The sequence below is a fragment of the Felis catus genome, chromosome F2, assembly GCF_018350175.1.
Source record: "Felis catus isolate Fca126 chromosome F2, F.catus_Fca126_mat1.0, whole genome shotgun sequence".
NCBI lineage: Eukaryota > Metazoa > Chordata > Mammalia > Carnivora > Felidae > Felis > Felis catus.
In genome coordinates, this window is record NC_058385.1 from 52,854,497 (window position 1) to 52,875,242 (window position 20,746).

The window sequence follows — 20,746 nt, forward strand, 5'->3', positions numbered from 1 at the left end:
AAGAATCATGAATTTACCCACCCACAAACCACTGAGAAGTCATCAAACTCCTTTTCCAATGAGAAGCATGGTATTTTTTATATAAGGAAAAAGTCCTAAACATGCCAGAGAACACTCTCTCATTCCTACAGCCTCCTTTAAGTGCCTTCAATCACCCTAATTCCCATTGACTTCAAAGAGAGCTCAGTGAAGATATGGCAGAGAAACAAGAAGTTGGCAGGAATTGCACCAACACATCCTCAAACCACAGTGTGTTAAAAACATGAACCTTTCATGAAGCTAAGTGCCAACAAATGATACTTAGCATTTTCAAAGAGCTTTCCAATGGCCTAATTAAATGTTATGAGGTCAATCAGTATTATTAGCCTCATTGTGTAGATAAGAAAATAGAAACACAGTAAGGTTAAGTGATGTGCCCAGGCATTCACAATAAAAGTGTTCACATTAGTGTTTGACCTCAGAGGGCTTGACAACCAAGGAATGCTTCAACTCATCTTCCAGTTCCCTTCAAAAATATTCTAGCTTATATAATTTATCAATTGACATTTATGAACATTTTTAATAGCTATTAGATGTTCTATTTAGATTCCAAAGGTGAAAGCACTAATTCCACATCAAAAATAACCAAAATTTCTCATCAAATAGCTCCAAATTCAAATAAATGTGTTACAGACAAATAATGATTCTGATAAATGTGGAGTTCTCTTAATAGGAAACTATATACAATTATCAGTAATTTTTATGTGCTCATATATGTTTTCTGTATATCTGTGAGGTGATGAATTTTAATTGTGATTAACTCAGTGAAAATCTTTGAAATTCCCATAAACTATCATAAATTTTCTAGTACCTTATCACTGCAAGAGGGGATCGAGAATGCTTTTAAATCAAAGTTTGGCACATTTACATGACGTAACCAAACTTGTAGTCTTATAATAAATTGTCAAATAACTCTCACCACATTGAATGTTAAGTATTGGCTTAAACAGCACCCTCTTAATAAAGAGATTGATATAAGGCACAATTTAGACTGTTTCTTCAACTACCACTAATAATAACTTTATTGCAAGTTCATACAGGAACCACCATTGGTGGATTCAACTTATACCTATATATACTAATCTTTAAATCTCTGGTATATACTTTTTTAAATAGTATATACTTTTTAAATTAAAACTTTGTGGGTTTTTTTTAATCTAGCTTTCTTTCATCCCTGCTTAAGTCAAATTCCATGTTTATATTTTCCCCTGCTCCAGTATTGTGTTATAAAATTGTTTATGTTTCTAATAGTCTGATTTAAGGCAATGCATTGCTTAATGTGTTTTTAATCAATATAAATGAAATCAATCTTTCTCTCATTAATGAACTTATGTTTCAAGAAGAAGAAGTGAGAGGATAAGAAGAAGAAGAGACAAAAGGAGAATAAGGAGGAGGATAGTGAAATTGAATTATTAATTTACCCATATTCGGTGTCTTTGCCCCTAGGAAGTTTGATGTTGCATTGTGAAATGATACTAAAGTTAAAGCTTGCCCCCAACCCTCCTTCATTGTGTCACAGACAGTCCTTCAGTGTTGGCTTATAAAAGATGTGCAATATTAGTTAATATAATGGATATACATCCATTAACCCACAAACCAGCTTTTCTTTTCTAAGGCAAATTATTTTTTATAAGTTTTTCTTCCTAAATCTTGGGGACTTTCTTTTTGACACTCTGTCCGAGTTATTATTAAGGTAGACGTGTATGCAGTATGAGGTGGTGGTTAAATTCTGGAGTTCACTCTGCTTACAGTTTAAATCCTGAATTAGCTATTAGTCAAGGGCATAATCTTGGGCAAGCTGTTTACCCTCTCTATGCCCCAATTTCATCACATGTAAAATTGGAGTAATAGAATTATATGCTTAATAGGCTTGTGTAAGTTAAAAGGAGATAAGACAGATAAAGCACTTAGTATAGTACTTGGAATAAAACAAGTACTCAATAAGAGTCCATTATTGTGTGAGGTGCCTGGGTGGCTCAGTTGGTTAAGCCTCCGACTTCAGCTCAGGTCATGATCTCGTGGTTTGTGAGTTTGAGCCCCACACCAGGCTCTGTGCTGACAGCTCAGAGCCTGGAGCCTGCTTCAAGTTCTGTGTCTCCCTCTCTCTCTCTGACCCCCTGCAGCTTGCACTCTATCTCTCTCAAAATTAAATAAACATTTTTAAAAAGCTTTAAAAAAAGGTCAGTTATTGTTGGAATTAAAACAATGGAACTTATACGTTGGTCCATTTACCCTTACTGATTTATTTGCAAATATCCACTCACCAAGTATTTTTGAGTGTCTACATGGACTATGGACTAGGAATTCCACATAAAATCCTAGTTAGTGTATTGAATAAAAGAACAAAAGGAAGATTTTGTTCCTATTTGAGGTATTAAGAGTCTAGTGGACCACACAAAAACTTGCATACAGATGTTTATAACACATTCCTTCATAACTGCCAAGACTTGAAAGTAATTAAGATGTCCTTCAGTAGGTGAGTGGATAAATAAACTGTGATACAATCCAGACAATGAAATATTATTCAGCACTAAAAAGAAAAAAGCTATCAAGTCATGACAATAATTTAATAAAATAAGCCAATCTGAGAAGGCTACATACTAAATGATTCCAACTATAAGACATTCTGGAAAAGACAAAACTATGGAGACAATAAAGATCAGTGGTTCCAGAAGATGGAGTGAGGGGGGAAGTGATGAATAGGTGATGCACAGAAGATTTTCAGGGTATGATACTATAATGATGGAAATTTTCCATATGATACTCCAGTGCTGGAACATGCCATTGCACATTTTCTCAAACCGATAGATTATACACACAAAAGTTGAACTCTAATGTAAACTACAGAATTAATGCTAACAGAGTAGTACCCTTAAGGAAAATTATCATGATGGAGAATTGTTGTGTTGGTGACAATTAGCATTTTTTGACTTTTTGACATTTTTTGACATCTCTTATAAGAGAAAAAAAATTGAATTCATTTTCCCATACACCTTTGCACAATCAGAGGGTCATATGGCCTTGACTCCACCCATTAGTTACCCACACAACAGTTCTGCTCAGAACTGCCTCCCACTGGTTTTTTATTGAAACATAACATGCAGTGTTATATTAATTTCAGGTATCCAATACAATGATTCTAAAGTTCTATATATGACTCAGTGCTTATAGGATATGTGTACTCTTAATTTCCTTTATCTGTTTCACACATCTCCCCACTCACCTCTGCTCTGACAACCACAGATTTAAAATTTTGTCTCTTTTTTTCTTTGTTCATTTGTTTTGTTTCTTAAATTCCACAGGTGAGTAAAGTCATATGGTATATGTCTTTCTCTGTCTGGATTATTCTAGTTAGTGTAATACTCTCTGAGTCCATGCTGTTGCAAATGGCGAGATCTCATTCTATTTTATGGTTGAGTAATATTCTATTATATGTGTGTGTGTGTGTGTGTGTGTGTGTGTGTGTGTGTGTGTGTGATATCACATCTTCTTTATCCATCTATTGATGGACACTTGGGTTCCTTCTATATCTTGGCTATTGCAAATAAGGCTGCAATAATCATAGGGGTGCATAAATCATTTTAATTTATTGTTTTTATTTTCTTTGGGTAGATAGTAGTGGAATTACCAAATCATATGGTAATTCTACTCTTAATTTTTTTGAGGAAACTCCATACCGTTTTTCACAGTGGCTGTAACAATTTTAATTCCCCCCAACAATGTCTATGAGTTCCTTTCTCTCCACATTTTCACCAACACTTGCTATTTTCTGTCTTTTTGATTCTAGCCATTCTGACAGGTGTAATGTGATATCTCATTGTGGTTTGATTTGCATTTCCCTGATGATTCGTGATGTTGAGCATATTTTTATGTGTCTGTTGACCATTTGTTTGTCTTCTTTGGGAAATTGTCTATTCAGGTCCTCTGCCCATTTTTTAATCAGATTATTTGTTTTTTCATGTTGAGTTGTAGAAGTTCTTTATGTATTTTGTATATGAATACTTTTTCAGATGTATCATTTGCAAATATCTTCTCCAATTCAGTAGACTTACTTGTCTGTTTGTTGATAGTTTCCTTTGCTGTACAAAAGCCTTTTATTATGGTGTAGTAGCAATTGTTTAATTTTGCTTTTGCTTCCCTTGCCTGAAGAGACATACCTAGGAAAAATGTTTCTATGGCCAATGTCAAAGAAATTATTGCCTATGTTTTCTTCTAGGAGTTTTGTAGTTTCAGGTCTCACATTTAGGTCTTTAGTCCATTGTGAGTTTATTTTTGTTTTTCATGTAAGAAAGTGGTCCAGTTTCATTTTTTGCATGTAGCTGACCAGTTTTCCCAGCACGATTTGTTGAAGAGATTGTCTTTTCCCCAATGTATATTCTTGCCTCCTTTGTCATACATTAATTGATCACATAAGCATGGGTTTATTTCTGGGCTGTTTATGCTGTCCCATTAATCTATGTATCTTATTTTTGTACCAGTATCATACTGTTTTGATCACTGCAACTTTGTAGTATACCTTGAAATCTGAAGTTATATATATTCTTTCCAGGTAAAGCCATTTAATTTCCACTTCTCTAGTCTCTGCCTCTCTCCTCCTTTGCTGAGGCTGTCATGGATGTGTATGCTGTTATGGAGGTAAGAATGTTGAACCACCACAGGGAGTACAGCTACCCCATAGAATGACCAAGATCTGCAGAGAATTTTCATGTTAAAGAAGAAAACTGCTATTTAAGCCACTGAAATTTGGAGTTGTTAATTACCGCAGCATAACTTTTGCTACCCTGACTAGAACAGGTACATTAGGGTTTGCAGAAGCATTATATATGCTCACATTATTTTGTAAATAAATTAAAATGATGACTTAACCCAGCAATTGAAACTTGCATACAATCTGAACTGATTCTATAATAATATATCTGGAAATGTTTAAATCCCATGAGTCCTTCCTCTTCCCCTCCGCTGCCTTTTTCCTCTTCTTCTTTTCTTCTTCTTCTTCTTCTTCTTCTTCTTCTTCTTCTTCTTCTATTATTATTATTATTATTATTATTATTATTATTATATTTTAAATTTTTTTAACGTTTATTTATTTTTGAGACAGGGAGAGACAGAGCATGAACGGGGGAGGGTCAGAGAGAGAGGGAGACACAGAATCTGAAACAGGCTCCAGGCTCTGAGCTGTAAGCACAGAGTCCGATGCGGGGCTCAAACTCACGAAGTGCGAGATCATGACCTGAGCCAAAGTCAGACACCTAACTGACTGAGCCACCCAGGCACCCCTATTATTATCATATTTTAAATTTACACTTACAAACACTATGGTTTTGGGTCATTATTGACTTTTTTGAGCTCCTCAATGGTGTAATCTAACCTCAAAGAGATAGAATTAACCCCAAGTAGGTTTTGTAGAAATATAGAACTGTTTCATTGATAATCTATACATTTCTTACCTATTTTTTAGTTATTTGGGATATTTTCTAATGATAAAATTGAAATCCTTGAAAAACAAAGTTGGCAAAAGGCAGAAAACATAAGTCTACTATCAAAAATTACTAGTTAGTAAATAATGTCTCCACCATAGAATCTGAGAATATATATACCTGAGATGATAAAATAAGTTTCATTAAGTATGCCCACTAGGATTGATTATTAGTAACTGTTTGAAGGCTATGTAGAGTAAGAAGTCTGAAGCTAAATTTTTCAGAAAGAGAGCCATGGTTGAATTGAATATCTGCAGTGGGCATGGACGGGACTGTAAAAATACATGTCATATATCAGCCCTCTCCACCTTATGCTATAATGTCTGCTTATATGTGTGATGTAAGTTTGGCTTGGGTTTGAAATACTAAACACTTTCATTCAGTCTTAAAGCAAACAGAATAAAAGACCCTAAATGGAAATGTGTTATTTTAGACAGTCTATTGCACAACACCCCCATCTTGCCAAAAATAACTCCATAATAAGATTAAAATTTCTGGCTACTCCTACTTCCACCAAGACATTTGATGAGATTACTACTGGGTCCTGTCTCAAACACATATCGCTAACATACTACTTATGAAATTATATCATACTTAGATTGGAAACTCTTCTCACCTTCCTTCCTCTACATGATTGTGAAGTATCTGGAAGTAAGGTCTATGGCTGGTTCACCTTTATATCACCAGAAGTAGTTTAGAACTTGATGTCTCATACTTCTATAATAAATGATTGTTGAGTATAAGCACTGCAAAAGGAATCAACTGCATGAAAAAGAGTTTGTTAATTATGTAGCAGAGCTATAGGATCTCTCTCAATGCTGCAATTTTGCATATGTATTAGCTGGCCACAGGGTTGACTATCTTCTTGGAGTACATGGTCAAGTTCTTCAATGGTAAATCTAAATCAAACTGGGAATTTCTAATAAACCTAGAAGTTGTCTCAGCTGGTAAAAATGTCTGGAGATGTTAGAAAAATTAGATTATTAAATGGGCTCTTATAATCAATGGAACACCATCAACAGTGGTTGCACATCAGTTTTGGTCTCATATTAAATCCTGGACAGTTTCATTCTTATCCCTCCTTTCATCCTGGCCTGCTTCTGACTACTCACATGTTCTCTTCAAAGGGCAACACCCTCCTGGGTGAAGTGCTATATAAGTCAATGGGAGATGACGGGTCCATGTGACGGAGGACCCATCAAGGGACTGGCTCTGGTCTGTTTGTGTTCCTGCTGTTTCTTATGCCCAGTGTCTCAGTGGGGCTGGCTCAGAGTAGCTTTTAAAGCAAAAAAGGATGAGTTCATTCAAGACTAGCTTGTCGCCTGCCTCATTTGCAGACTACAACTCAATAACTCACTGGAAAAGAATGTTGCGTATTAACAATTTCTCACATAAAATACTTATTGGATCTGAGGTCTTGTATACCAGCATCTCTGGAAATGTGAGAGGGAAAATATATTGCTGCAGCTGAAGCAGACTGTTTATGTTTCACCAAGGCTTAGTCTCTAAGCAGATTTTCCTTGCAGTCTCCAATATATTTAGGAAAACAGAGTTGCCAGAAAACACCCTCTTTTCTTTTAACCACGCTCAAAGCCTGAGAAAAGCCGAGCACAAAACAATAACTCAGTTATATTTATAATCTTAAACACCATCCAGAAGAGCATTTCAAAAATTATATGCTAGGAAAGATAAGACTCTGCCCCATAATTTCAGGAACAACTGTATGTCAGGCTGCCAGATAAATATTTACAGCACATTCAAATTTAGCTGAACTTATATGACTTCAATCAGTGAAACCGTTTCCAGACCCCAAGGTCACAACAGCTGTTATCAGGTTTCCCGAGCCCGCTGCCTCATTCGTGTCGGAAACAAAACGCCACACACTCTAGGCTTCCTCCCGTCCTGAAAAGCTGATACGATGATGATAGTCTTCTCGTCCTTTTTTCCTGTCCATGGAGAAAACACCTTTTCACCCCTTCTTTCCCCAGCTATCAAATCTTCCTACTTTGAACAGGTGAAGGGGCCAGCCACCCCTCTGAGGCAACCACATCTTTCTACCCTGGAATGTAATTTGCAAAATGTTTAGTCTGGAATTTCAAGGATATAAACTGAGGTGACCACTGAGGGTGGATGTAAAGACATCCCACACCAGCAGGCTCTCAGCCAAATTTGCAGTGTCAAGTTATCTATCTGAAAAAAAAAAAAAGGCTTCAAGGGCCATGGAGGTGCCCAGAGTGGGAGCCTGCCAATTAAAAGGGGTGTGAATGAGACTTGCGGGGCTGACCAGGGTGACAGGGCCACAGCCATCCTTTGGCAGGAGGCAGTTTAATGATAGGTGTCTGACAGTGTAGCCTGGGTTCTTGGGAGCTTATGTAAGGTTCTTGGAACTGCACTCTGTCTTGTAAATTGTTGTGCTCAGATTAAAAGTGCCTGCTCCACCCCAGTTACTGAATTGTAACAAGCACTTTTGTTTCCGTAAGTAACCAGCACTTGCAAAGTTTACTCAACTCTTTGTAGAGATGTGGGATAGAGAAGCAGGAGAAAAAAACACCAGATTTCCAAGTTTTTTACCTATATAACAGGAGGGGAAATTTATAACAATACAGAGAAAAATAACAAAATAAGAATCAAAATCAACACTACACTTTAATGATAACATTACTGACATCATGAGTTATACTTTATTAACCTAAAGATTTGCAAAGTAATATAGAATCTTTCCAAACAATTTTAACAGGATTAGACTTTTTTAAAAAGGATAATGAGATTGGTAGAGCAGGGTAATAAATGTATTACAAATTAAAAAAGAGAAATTAGACTCTATTGTAAGCAGTGATCCTGTGTATGATTATGAAATGGATGCAAATATGGAATTAGTCACCCCCAAGTGATGAATTTACAAGATGTGTTTTGACCACATGTAATAGCTAAGGTGGAAACTGTCACACTTTAGAGAAAAAGCTGTATGGAAATATGCTATTTTCAGGGCTCTGGGTATATGCATCTTTCAAGGGCACATTGACAAGGATTGACATTAGGATAGCTAGGGGAAAACTTAACAGACCACAAATCATTGACAAGATAAAGGGGCAAAACAAAACAAATTCCAAGATGAGCTTCAGTAGAATTAACTTCAGTTTTTGGTTTTCTCCACTATGAAATAACACATTTAGCTAAAACCAAGAACTATTGGTCTAATGCTCTCTCTGGGCCAGTTTCAATGTGTTCTGAGTGCAGTTATGGATTAATTCATCTACTTCTTGAAACCCATCTTGTGAGGTAGGTACTATCATGATCCCCCTCTTACAGAGGAGTAAATGGAGGCAACAGAGGTTGCCTGGCCCAAGGTTATAGATCTATTCTAAGTGCCTGAAGCAGGATTCAAATCAAGTAGCCTGGCTCCAAAGCTCACACTAAAGATCTCTCTGGCTATAAAATCATAAGATCAGCATTATGATTAGTCATACACACATGCAAAACTTGGATTTTCTTTGGTTGAGATGAGTCAGAGGGGTAGAGAGAAAAGTCAAGGAATATGGGCACAACTTTGAGCACCTTCTCTTCCATATTACCTGTAGGAATAGAATTCATAGACTAACTCCAAGCTATATTTATGTCAAAAATATTTCGTAACATAGGAAAAGAAATATATGAGACATAATTACTTTCCATTGAAATGTCTTAATCATTTAGGTTTTAATATGTATTTACTTTTGCAAAACAACTACTGTAATGGCATCTTAATGTGGTGAGTTACATTTTTTGTTGTTGTTGTCAGTGCTCAGAAAGTTAACTGACTGATAAAACAAATCTGTCCTTATCTTAGGGGAGTTCACAGACTGGAGTGATTGGAAGGTCTTACTTCTGGGTGGCCTAAGCAATTCATAGTGGTGTTAACAAAATGATAGCAGCTTTTTTTTAATAGCACAAAAAGATAATTGTTGTTCCTGGATCATTAGCTGTATTTTTAACACACAGTGGGAGTATCTTGAAGCTCATCCTTAGCATCTAGGTGACTGATTAGTTTTACTAAGGCATTTGCATCTCAGATATCCTTCCAGCTGAAAAAGCTACTTGAGACTTTCCAAAGCAAAGTTTCTATTGCTTTTTGCATGTTTTTTCTCCTTTCTCCCTAAGATCGGTACTGATATTTGGCAATGTGTAGACACAGCTGCAATTCTATTAATTCTCAGTGATTTTTTGTGCTGTGGTTAGAACCTGTTGTCCTTGTTACACGAAATGCTAAAAATGCTAGTGTTCAATTCAAGAATTAAGCAGAAGCTGAATGGGAGGAAAATAGCTTGTGAGAAATGAAAACTAGAAAATAGAGGTGCTATTACCCATGTTCTCATACCTTAGGCATTTCATTCCTTTTGATCTGTCAAAATTTCACCCAATTCCCTGTATTTCCACTTGAAAAAAATTAATCACTATTCCCTTTTTCCTGATAGTTGAAGAAATTCCTTAATTGTATGATGGTCTCAACACATATATACCTGCCCTTCCTCCAAATCACTGGAAGACCACCCTAGGCTTCTCCCTTTGGTCCCTCAGGTAGACTGATACCAGTAAGCTGCCCTGAGCTGCAAAAGGAGATTAAAAACAAAGGATAAATCATTAAACAAGGAGAATCTACCGCTTTCTTATCCCTTTGGATCCTAAGCTATTCCAAATGTCAGGGCATATTAGAAATTTAAAGTTCAAGGATGATGTATTAGTCCTGATTCTGTACTTAGGAAAACTGGCAGCTTCAAAGCAGGGAGAGCTGCACACAATCTGCTTTGGCAGAAACTTTCTCTCTCTCCATTTGGGAGGGAGAAGATTGGGACAGCTATGGGAATTTGGCTCTCTCCCTTTTTGTAGAGGAAAAGAGAAGTAAATAACCAATGATGACTAGCTTTGGCTTTGAGTGCCCAGCAATTATTAAATGCACTCAGGCTTTCAGTAAATTAAGAGATCTGATGACCCACAGGGCTATGCAAACCATTTATGGTGCTGAAATACTTGAAAGTGAAACATTATGGTCAAGAGCATGTGTAAGAATAGAGATGGGGATTTAGACCATGTACTTACTGGAGACCATGTTTCTAACTTATGGAAATTCCACTCCTTATAAAAATGCTGATTAAATATTCCACTCAGTAAGGAGCAAGATTAACACATTCCCCTCTGAAGGTAAAAAGCAGAACTTAACCTAATGAAAGTCTTGTTTGCACTAGGTGTTTCCTAGCTCAGATCCCCCAAGCCCAGCAGCCATTGAATGGCTTAAGCACACCGAGTCTCTAAAAGAGCCACTTTAAAATGCCTGTGATGCTATCACTAGGAGGTTTCTGCACCTGAAAGAAACTTCATTTAGTTAGCTATATTGACTTGAAAATGGTTCTATTTTTGATTCAGTCTGATAGGCTACACAGTTTTAGCTAGAGCAAAACAATTACAATAATAGAGCAAAACTATTACACCCCATATGTTACAAAATAATAGATTTTTCAACATGTATGCCTGAGGATCCAGAACAGGTAATTGGCACCAATTGTTTCTTTGCTCTGTTTCTGGTATTTGGTTCATTCATTGTCCTTCTTTACCTTTTTTCCAATGAAGACAAGATACGTGTAAGTTGGAATCCTCATAAACCTGAGTAACTTATTTTTATCAGGTTAGGATTTCCTGGTGAGGGAGGACAGAGGCTGCTAGCTCTTTCTGTGCCTAGTAGATTTTGAAACTGACTCTTCTGAAACCTTGGTGGTGCATCTGTAAGGAGAATAGTTCTACTTTGCTCTCTCAGGGCCCTTTTGGGTTATTTCCCTAAAACCCTGGGGACAGGTGGGAAAATTTTTCTAAGGACCCAGGAGCACTAGGGTGGTTTGGGAACAAGAACCGAGTGTATGTATCTTCTGCAGCCTACGCAGACATACAAGCCAGCAGGCATTGCGGGACAACAGAAAATGAGAGCAGGAATTGAGAAAACTCTTGCTATTCCAACTGCTGGAGTTTGTAGATTTTCCCTCCTAGGGAATGTGATTCAGTATCCATTTTTCCAGTCTTTGTGTCTCACTCATTTGGAATCCTTGAAAGAGAACATTTTTAGTACAGCCAGGGCAGGTGTCCACATTTAGGCTACTCAGATATGACCAGGAAGTGAGGCCAGCTTCCAGAAGTCTGCAAAGATTAAGGCAGGTAGCACTTTATAGAAGCCAGAGAAATACCTCAGTATGAATCTACTGCTCCAGCCAGCCTTTTTCATCTTTACTGTGTAGACAGACAGCCAGGGATCTTGTTAAAATGCAGACAGTAGGTCTGGAGTGGGACCAGAAATTTTGCATCTAACAAACTTCCAGGTGATGTAAATGCTGCTGATCCACAGACCATACATTTATAAGTAGCAAGGCACTATGCTACTATGTGCTACAAGTTTGTGTCTTAATACTAAAAACTCTTATAGAACAGTAAACATGCAGAAGGCACTAATTGAAGTGTATTACAGTTTCACTTCATTTAAACTGTATAACAATTGTAGAAGTGTATATACTGATCCCCACTTTATCAATGAGGAAACTGGGACGTAGAAATTTTAGGTTACTTGTCCAAGGTTTGAGATTTTTATGCAAATTCCATATGGATATTTCTTGCTACTCTGAGCAAATGACTGGAGCAGCCTCTGCTATTTTTTCTGAAGTCCAAGGACCTGTTCAGTATCTGGATATGGACCACTACTTAGAAGTTTTGTCTGGCCACATAGCATCAAAACTTTTCTAGATGGAATCAGCTTAGTAACTGTACTTAAGAATTCTCAGAATCACACTATTTAAGTGTTTCAAGCTCAGTAATACACAGGAAAATCCAAAAGGTAAAATAACAAGATTACTTCTCATAATATTCTACTCTGCAATACCTAAGTATTATGCTTTCTTTTTCAACCAGAACACTATCTCTCACCGTAAAATGAATACACAATGGTTTGCTTTCAACAGTTAGTCTAAGTCCAGATTATTTTTATCTTGTCAGCACTTTACAGATGTTACAGTGAACAAAGGAACATAAAATACTCTTGAAATGTTCCTTCTGTATTATAAGCTACATGAGGTAGCAGCTCCAGCAAGTTAGGACATAACTGTATTAAATGAACTTCTCCTTTAATATTGAAACTGCCTGTCTGTAGAGGCCACAAATGCTTTATGGACAAAGCTCCAGATAAAAGTTTCACATACTCAATTCTATCAGGTAAATGAATAATATTATACAATCACCATCTACTTAGCTGGCTTGTGTCTCTTCATTATTAAGAGTTTCTATTGTTTATTCTAAGAGATTGATTAGATTTCTTTCTAAGAGATTGATTAAATTGTTGAAAATATTTTGAATTAGAATACAAATTGGCAGTACAAATTTTGTGCTATTGTAATATAGTAAGTAACTTTTTAGTATCTTGTGTGGTTTTTTTTGACAGTTTTATATGATTCAACTAAGTTTTTTTTCCTTTCATCTCATAATCAGTGGCTAACAGAAACTGATTGTACCTACATAAGTTTCTCCACATCCTCACCAGCATTTTATGTTAGCACTTTCTAAGAATTTTAGCCATTCTTATAGGTGTTTTGGTATCATATTGTAGTTTCAATTAGCACTTCCCTAATGGCTAATAATGCTGAATATCTTTTCACACACTATTCTGTCTATATGGAAAAACTTTTTGAAAGACACTTTTAAGAAGAATTTAAATTCCAGCCAGGGCCTTTCAAGTTGAAACTTAACTTGCATTATCTTAAAAACATGACTAATTAATTTTTCCTGTTACATTATTGGTAAAATAGTATTTGGGGTACTTGCCAATCACTATGTAAAACATGAATCTGTGGGAAATTCTGATTTCCAAACAACCATCTTATAAATGAATAATTGGAAAAAAAGAACCCAACCCTAACTTTACCTACTTTTTTTTTATGTGTTCCTATTCCCTAATCATTCTTCAAAGAATTTCAGACAGTTCAATTTGTTCACATTTTAGTAACTGCCTGTGTAATAAGGTGTTTGTTTATTTGTTTGTTTGGGTTTTTTTTATTGTTTGCTTTTTGCTTTGCTCAGTTCCTAGGAGTTTTATTTCTTTGTTTATTCAATCATTCAGTGAGTACATAGTGAGTACATGCTAATGTGCTAAGTGCAATGCTAGGACCTGGGAATAAAAAGTCAAGTAAGGCAAACAAAATTTTTGTCCACAAAGAGTTTACAGTCAGGAAGAGTTTTAAAATAAACAAAGGTACACCTGTAACTAATATAACACTATGTGTTAACTAACTGGAATTAAAATAAAAACTTAAAACAAAATAAAATATAATAAAGTGAAATAAAACAAAGTTAATCATTTGATATTATGTTTCTTAAGTGATCATTGCCTGCTTAGTTTCAAGTTTACTTTTAGGTCATTATATTCACATTAAGTTTGTGACTGGGTGAAAAATAATCAAGTTGAGTGCTCCTAGATTTCATGGTGCCTTTCCAGTTTCTTTCTTTCCTCTTCCCTTTTGCAGTGGACCCTGGAGAGGAGAAGGTAGGGCCACTGGGATCCTCTCTTCTGCCTACAGATTTGCCTTTCCCTCATACTTCTGGCCAGCTGAATAATAAGCAGAAGAGGGCTCTTGCTCATCTGTCCCTTTCAAAACTCACTATTTAGAGCTTTGTGTCAAAGACTAGATGTCCAAAACCTTTGAAATCAACAGGAGATGCTATTCCTGAAATACAACTTAAAACACACACACACACACACACACAGAGAGAGAGAGAGAGAGAGAGAGAGAGAGAAAAGAACAGTTTATTTTACAAATTCAGCTGTTAGGAAAAGCACTTTCCATCATAAAGAGGTATTGCATGCAATATTGTGCAATGTGAAGCAAGCTGTAAAATGGAGTTCTAGTTCTCTTTTAATCCATTTAATGAACTTTTATTGTATATGGGTGCTGGTATTATGTTGTGTGTACCTTTCAAGGTGCTGGAAACATAAGGTGAATCATATGCTATCCCTTTCCTCCAAGAGCTCACCTTCAAGTGAGAAACAGAAAGGCAAATGGAGAATTAAGTAAAATATCCCAAATGTTTCTCACTTCTGATGGGGACAAAGAAGGAAGAAAATAACTCTGTAGCTGGTGACAGCATGAGAGATTGGTGAGGAGGGATTTCATTATGCCAATTTTAAGCTATTAATATTTAGAATATGGGTCAAAATTATTTTTCTTATGCTCCCTTTCACATGTATTTTTGGGTGGTTTTATTTCTTTGTTTTGTTCTTTTAGAAAATTCCCTTCAATTTACCTCTATTTGCCTTGAATTCCAGTTTCTGCTCTTACTAAGTTATTTTTCAAATATACATATCGGTTACTATTCCCCATAAAAGACATTTGAGGCACACATTTACGTACAAGCATTCCCCATTATCTTTAACTTTTATTCGTGTCTTTTAGCCAGTTCTACATTTAAAGCAAATATTTCTTTAAATCCAATGGCAACCTGATTTTGTTTGTTTTTATCAGTCTTTGGTGTGGAACCTTGTCAAATGCCTTGTAAGACTCTAAGTAAATTAGGTACACTGATTTCTGTAGGCCAAATGCGTATTTACCCCCTCAGAGAACTTTGGTTGGGAAATATTGCCAAGAGTTATGTTTCACTGCATATTATAGTCTGTCACTGGCCTGTCTCCTTTCTATTCTTAGATTGGAGGGAAAAAAAATCCCCAAAGCTTTTCTTGGTCCATGTGCATCTTTCTTAATGGTGCATTATTTTAATGAGATAAAATCAAAAGCATAAGTATTTTTAACATCTCAATTTCTTACAGTGAAACATGTAATAGAATTTTGATAATGGCCTGAATTTAGTATCTTCCTTCCAAAATATTTTAATCCAACTATACATAATTGCCAAATCTGAGAGCACAGTTGTGTGTAGGCTTTTGCATTTGCAAATCAACATATAGAATATCTGAAGGCATGCTTAGGTATTTAATTTAATATAAGGTTAAGCCCTAGATTTTAATCCAAAGTCATGAGTATGAATACATCATTTAAGACATAATTTTAGGGTCACCTGGCTGGCTCAGTCCGTTAAGTGTCTGACTCTCGATTTCCGGCTCAGGTCATGATCTCACGGCTGTCAGATAGTGACTGTGTGGAGCCTGCTTGGGATTCTCTCTTTCCATCCCTCTGCCTCCCCCCCACTGTGGGCATGCACACTCTCTCTCCTCTCTCTCTCTCTTAAAATAAATAAATAAACTTTTTATAAAAAAGAAAAAAGATACATAAATTTACATTTTAAAATTAATGCAGGGCGCCTGGGTGGCTCAGTCGGTTGAGCATCTGACTTCGGCTCAGGTCATGATCTCTTGGTTTGTGAGTTCGAGCCCTGCATCAGGCTCTGTGCTGACAGCTCAGAGCCTGAAGCCTGCTTCAGATTCTGTGTGTGTGTCTCTCTCTGCCCCTCCCCTAATCACACTCTGTCTCTCTCTCCTTCAAAAATAAATAAACATTAAAAAAATTTTTTAAATAAAATTAATGCAGATATGAGGTTATTTTATTACCAACATATCAATGTTTTTTTTCATATAAGATTGCCTAAAAACACACACATAAACAGAAATTCCATTGTTGATTTTTAATTTTAAAAAATCACACTCGTTGATGAGTGAATTGTTTTTGTTGTACTATTTTTAATGCTGCATTTTTATTATGGTAGGAAAAGGACAAGCCTTGTGGGTTTTTTTCAATGTGTTTGTTATTACTCATGAAGAGTTTTATGTCTTGCTGTTTGGCTGTGTTCTGCTTTCTGAGCATGAGTGAATTTATGAAAAATATTACATGTTCAACCTCCTTTGTATTCCCTTTAATGAAACATTCTTTCCTATCTATTTTTTCAACATTTATCTGAAGTCACCTCCCATTATGTAAAAGAGGGAAGTATTTGGCTTATTTTCACAGAATTGTTTGACACTTAAAGGATTAGAGAAAATCTGATTTATGGTCTGTAACATGAACCCAAAGTACAGAAATGAACAATATACTGATATCTAAATTCAACTACCGATATGAGAATTCAGTTGATTTCCTTTGGTGATTTGAAATTCCTCCTCATCAAAAACAATCTGAAACTATTCATGTATGTGTGATTTATAGATTATGACATCAATATTTAAAAGGTAAATTATATGTGATATCTTCTGACAAATATGTATCAAATGCCTATTATGTCCCATTTCCATCATGTTTTAATTATTAGCTTCATGCCATGCTTATGGAAACAAAAGGTAGTATTTCCAACATAAAGAAATTAATAAAAATACAAAGACTTTAAAAATACATTTTAGGGGCGCCTGGGTGGCGCAGTCGGTTAAGCATCCGACTTCAGCCAGGTCACGATCTCGCGGTCCGTGAGTTCGAGCCCCGCGTCAGGCTCTGGGCTGATGGCTCAGAGCCTGGAGCTTGTTTCCGATTCTGTGTCTCCCTCTCTCTGCCCCTCCCCCGTTCATGCTCTGTCTCTCTCTGTCCCAAAAATAAATAAATGTTGAAAAAAAATTTAAAAAAATACATTTTAAAAAAATATGGATGAAATACACTGAATACTTTTTTTAAAATAAATATAGACATGCCGGATGCCAAAAAAACTGAGAGCGAAGATTATATATCTGCTTAATTGATATGTTAATGATGCTGGTATAATGACATCTGGGAATAATTCCAAGAGTAAATAATAAAATACTACTAGGTAAGAGGCTGCAGTGCTAGATAATGTTATTAGGCTTTTCTCTAAGAATATGCTTTCTTATCCTCACAACAACTATGCCTGAGAATGCAGTGAAGTTTAACGTGCTCATTCCCCCTACACAGTATGTTAATATGATTCCTTTAAAAAGAGGGCTGAGGAAAAGTCAATGTAAAATTAAGATGATAAAATGGTAAGTATGAAACATCCATAATTCTGACACATAACCTCAAACACCCTTCCTAGCTTCCTGTAAGATGCAAGAAAGACAACTAAGGGTTTTCTATTTTGTTGCCTTTTGGTGGTGACATATTTACATCATTCAGAAAAAAAAAATAGAATACATTTCTTTCTCTAAAAAAATGTATTCATTCTCTTTTTAGTCAATAAAAAAAAAATAGCCCAAATAATGAGATAACCGGTACTTCTTGTCTACTTTGTAGCAAGTTTAAAGAGGTAAACTAACATCTCAAGATGAAATGTTAGGATGAAATGAAACCCAGTCAGTCAGACTCCAGGGACAATATCCCTAATCTCATTATATTAGCTAGAGATATAAAAATTAACAGATTGCCAAGAAACTATTTCTTCCATGAGGGACTCTCAGGGGAGTGAAAAAGACGCAGAAAAGCAAATAATTGCAGCAGCCTTATAAATGGTAGAATAGAGATGGTAAATGCTCTAGGGAAGATAGGAAAGAGTCTCTGGTACCTGGGAAGGTAAGAGTGGAACAAAGTCAGATGGATGGGAGTTGGCTAAGTCAGCATGATTTGGAGAGAAAGAACCAGGGGAGAACAGATTACTCTGGGAAGAGATAAAAGCATGACCACAGCTAAAAGGAAGGAAACATGAGTGACATACTCAGGGAACATGTTCTGGCTGGAGATGTGGTATTTGGGGTGAGCCTAGAGAGGGGTTTGAAGGGATACACAGACACCCTAATGAGCCTTCTTAATAGAGCCAAACTTTAGCAATTGGAGCCATTGAAGTTAAAGAAAACAAAATGGCCATGCTTACATTTTAGGGGAAATTCTCTGATGGCCATATATAGAGTATGAATTGAATAGATTGAAAATTATAAGGAGGTTATTGTAGCAATGAAGGCAAGATAAAATAAGAGCCCTAACCAAAGCAATGAGATGATAATGGGCAAGAGGACAGATTTGGAAAAGGTTATAGAGCCTGAGTCAACCAAACTTATGATAGGAAAGGAGGTAATGAAGAAAAAAGACTCAATAGCTTAAGCTTCAGGCTGGTTTGAATAGGTGAATGGTGGCATCAATAACAAAGCTAGAACACAAAAGGAGGTAAAGGTTATGAGGAGTCATCAATGACTCAAGGTGAGGGCATGTTGAGTTAGAAGTATCTGTAGTATATCCTAGTGTCAATGAGAAAATGGATATGCAGAAAAGTGGCTTTGAGGAAATTTGACCAGTCCAGTTAATCTCAATAAGAAAATGTATGTGGAAAGTCAATCTATAAAGAGGAGGTCGTTTATAAGCATGAAATCAAACAGGTCTGTTTACGTCTCTATGTTGTTGAGGGCTGACTTGTTCTCTTTACACCCAAATTTATATGCTGAAGCCCTAACCTTTAGTACCTCAGTGTACGACTATATTTGGAGATAAACACTTTAATGAGGGGCTTAGGTTAAAATGAAGCCATTAGGGTGGGCCTAATCCAAGCTGATTTGTGTCTTTATAGGAAGAGGAAATTTGGACACACAGAGAGACACTGGCAAAAGCACATGCACAGAGGAGAGACTTTATGAGGACACAGTAGGAAGACAGCCATCCACAAGCCAAGAAAAGAGGCTTCAGGAGAAACCAAACCTGCTAACACCTTGATCTTGAACTTCCAGCCTCCAGAACTATGAAAAATAAATTTATGTTGTTTAATCCAGTGAGTTCATAGTATTTTGTTATGGCAGCCCTGGCAAACCAATGGAGACCTTTCACTAGCCTTATACACCACCTCCATGACATGGATATGTTTGCCAGGAGAGCTAACCTCTAAAAACACATGTCAACATCTTGCTCGTTGGGTTTCATTTTTCTTTGCTCCATTCTGTCCACCCTATAATCTCTATATAGAACATTAACTAAAAATGAGATTTCATAGTCACATTTACATTCTAGATTTCTTCTTGAGGACTGTACCCAGGATACTTTTACTGAACTTTTAAGTGCTCATAAAATTGCCTGAGACTTTTGTTTTTCCCTGAGAGTGTATTATTCCTACACCTGAGTAATCCCATTGCTATTTCATAACTTCCTTGTCAAAAGGTAAACTTATCTTCACAGAATTCTACAAAATTGCTTCCGTTACCACCCACGTTTATATCCGTATCCTTATAATGATCTGGAGCACTAATTTCCATTCAAAAAAAAAAAAAAAAAGCATCTACTTGTTCAAGTCATTTGCTAGAAAGAATTTTAGAGGCATAATTTATTATTTTTTTAACGTTTATTTATTTTGTTGAGACTGAGAGAGACAGAACATGAATGAGGTAGGGTCAGAGAGAGAGGGAGACACAGAATCCAAAACAGGCTCCAGGCTCTGAGCTGTCGGCACAGAGCCCAACATGGGGCTCGAACTCATGGACCATAAGATCATGACCTGAGCCGAAGTCGGAAGCTCAACCGACTGAGCCACTTAGGCGCCCCGAGGCATAATTTAAAATGTTGAAATAAATCTATTCAAAATTAATCACTTTTTAATTTCTGTAGATTTAATTTAATTTAATTTAATTTCTATAGATTCATATCAGGTGATATCATTTAAACATGAATATATTAATAAGCTTAAAATAAAACTTCCTCCAATAAACCATACTTGTAATAGCTTATTAACCACTTTGAAGATTCTATATTTGTTTTATGATTTATAATTGCCTATTACTAGAAAAATCATTAATGTATTCATCCAATAAATAAATACTTATTAATTACCTACTCTGAGTCTCGCACTGTGCTAGATACTGGGGATGCAGACAAATGTGGACTTCACCCCTTGAGCCCTTATAAGCTAGTTGGGGTGAAAGTAAAGAAAATCATCAAAACATTTTCGGGAGATACGTGTCCCTATATACTTTAGTTCCATGTATTACTTTAGCAAAAAATGTATACCTGCTTACAGCATCTTTAATCTAATCTCAAACATACAGTGCAGAAAAAGTAGCTATGGGAAGGTAAAGGTGTTCTTATAGCTCATGATTCTAGGAGTGTGCTGGTGATCATATTTATAAAAGCTGTTTTGTACTGTAGCTTTCATGCTGGAGATTCAAAATGTCGGTATTTGGAAACAAACATCTCTGGTATTAAATGTTGAATTGTGTCCCCATAGTATTCATAGTTTGAAACCTTCACCTCCAGTATTTCAGAATGTGACTGTAACTGAAGATAAGGCATTTACAGAGATGATTGGGTTAAAATGAGGTCACTAAGGTGGGCCCTGACTGGTGTCCTTATTAGAAGAGGAAATTTGGACAC

At 36.2% G+C, this 20,746-nt stretch overlaps 1 long non-coding RNA gene across 1 annotated transcript in view; it reads left to right on the forward strand.

The window, feature by feature from the left end:
• LOC111558594 overlaps window positions 1-19,153 on the forward strand; it is a 78,613-nt gene extending 59,460 nt beyond the window's left edge. The window contains exon 2 of the long non-coding RNA XR_006592663.1: window positions 18,960-19,153. This is a non-coding gene — a long non-coding RNA (uncharacterized LOC111558594). The remainder of the gene's footprint in view (window positions 1-18,959) is intronic.
• The last annotated feature ends 1,593 nt before the right edge of the window (window positions 19,154-20,746 follow it).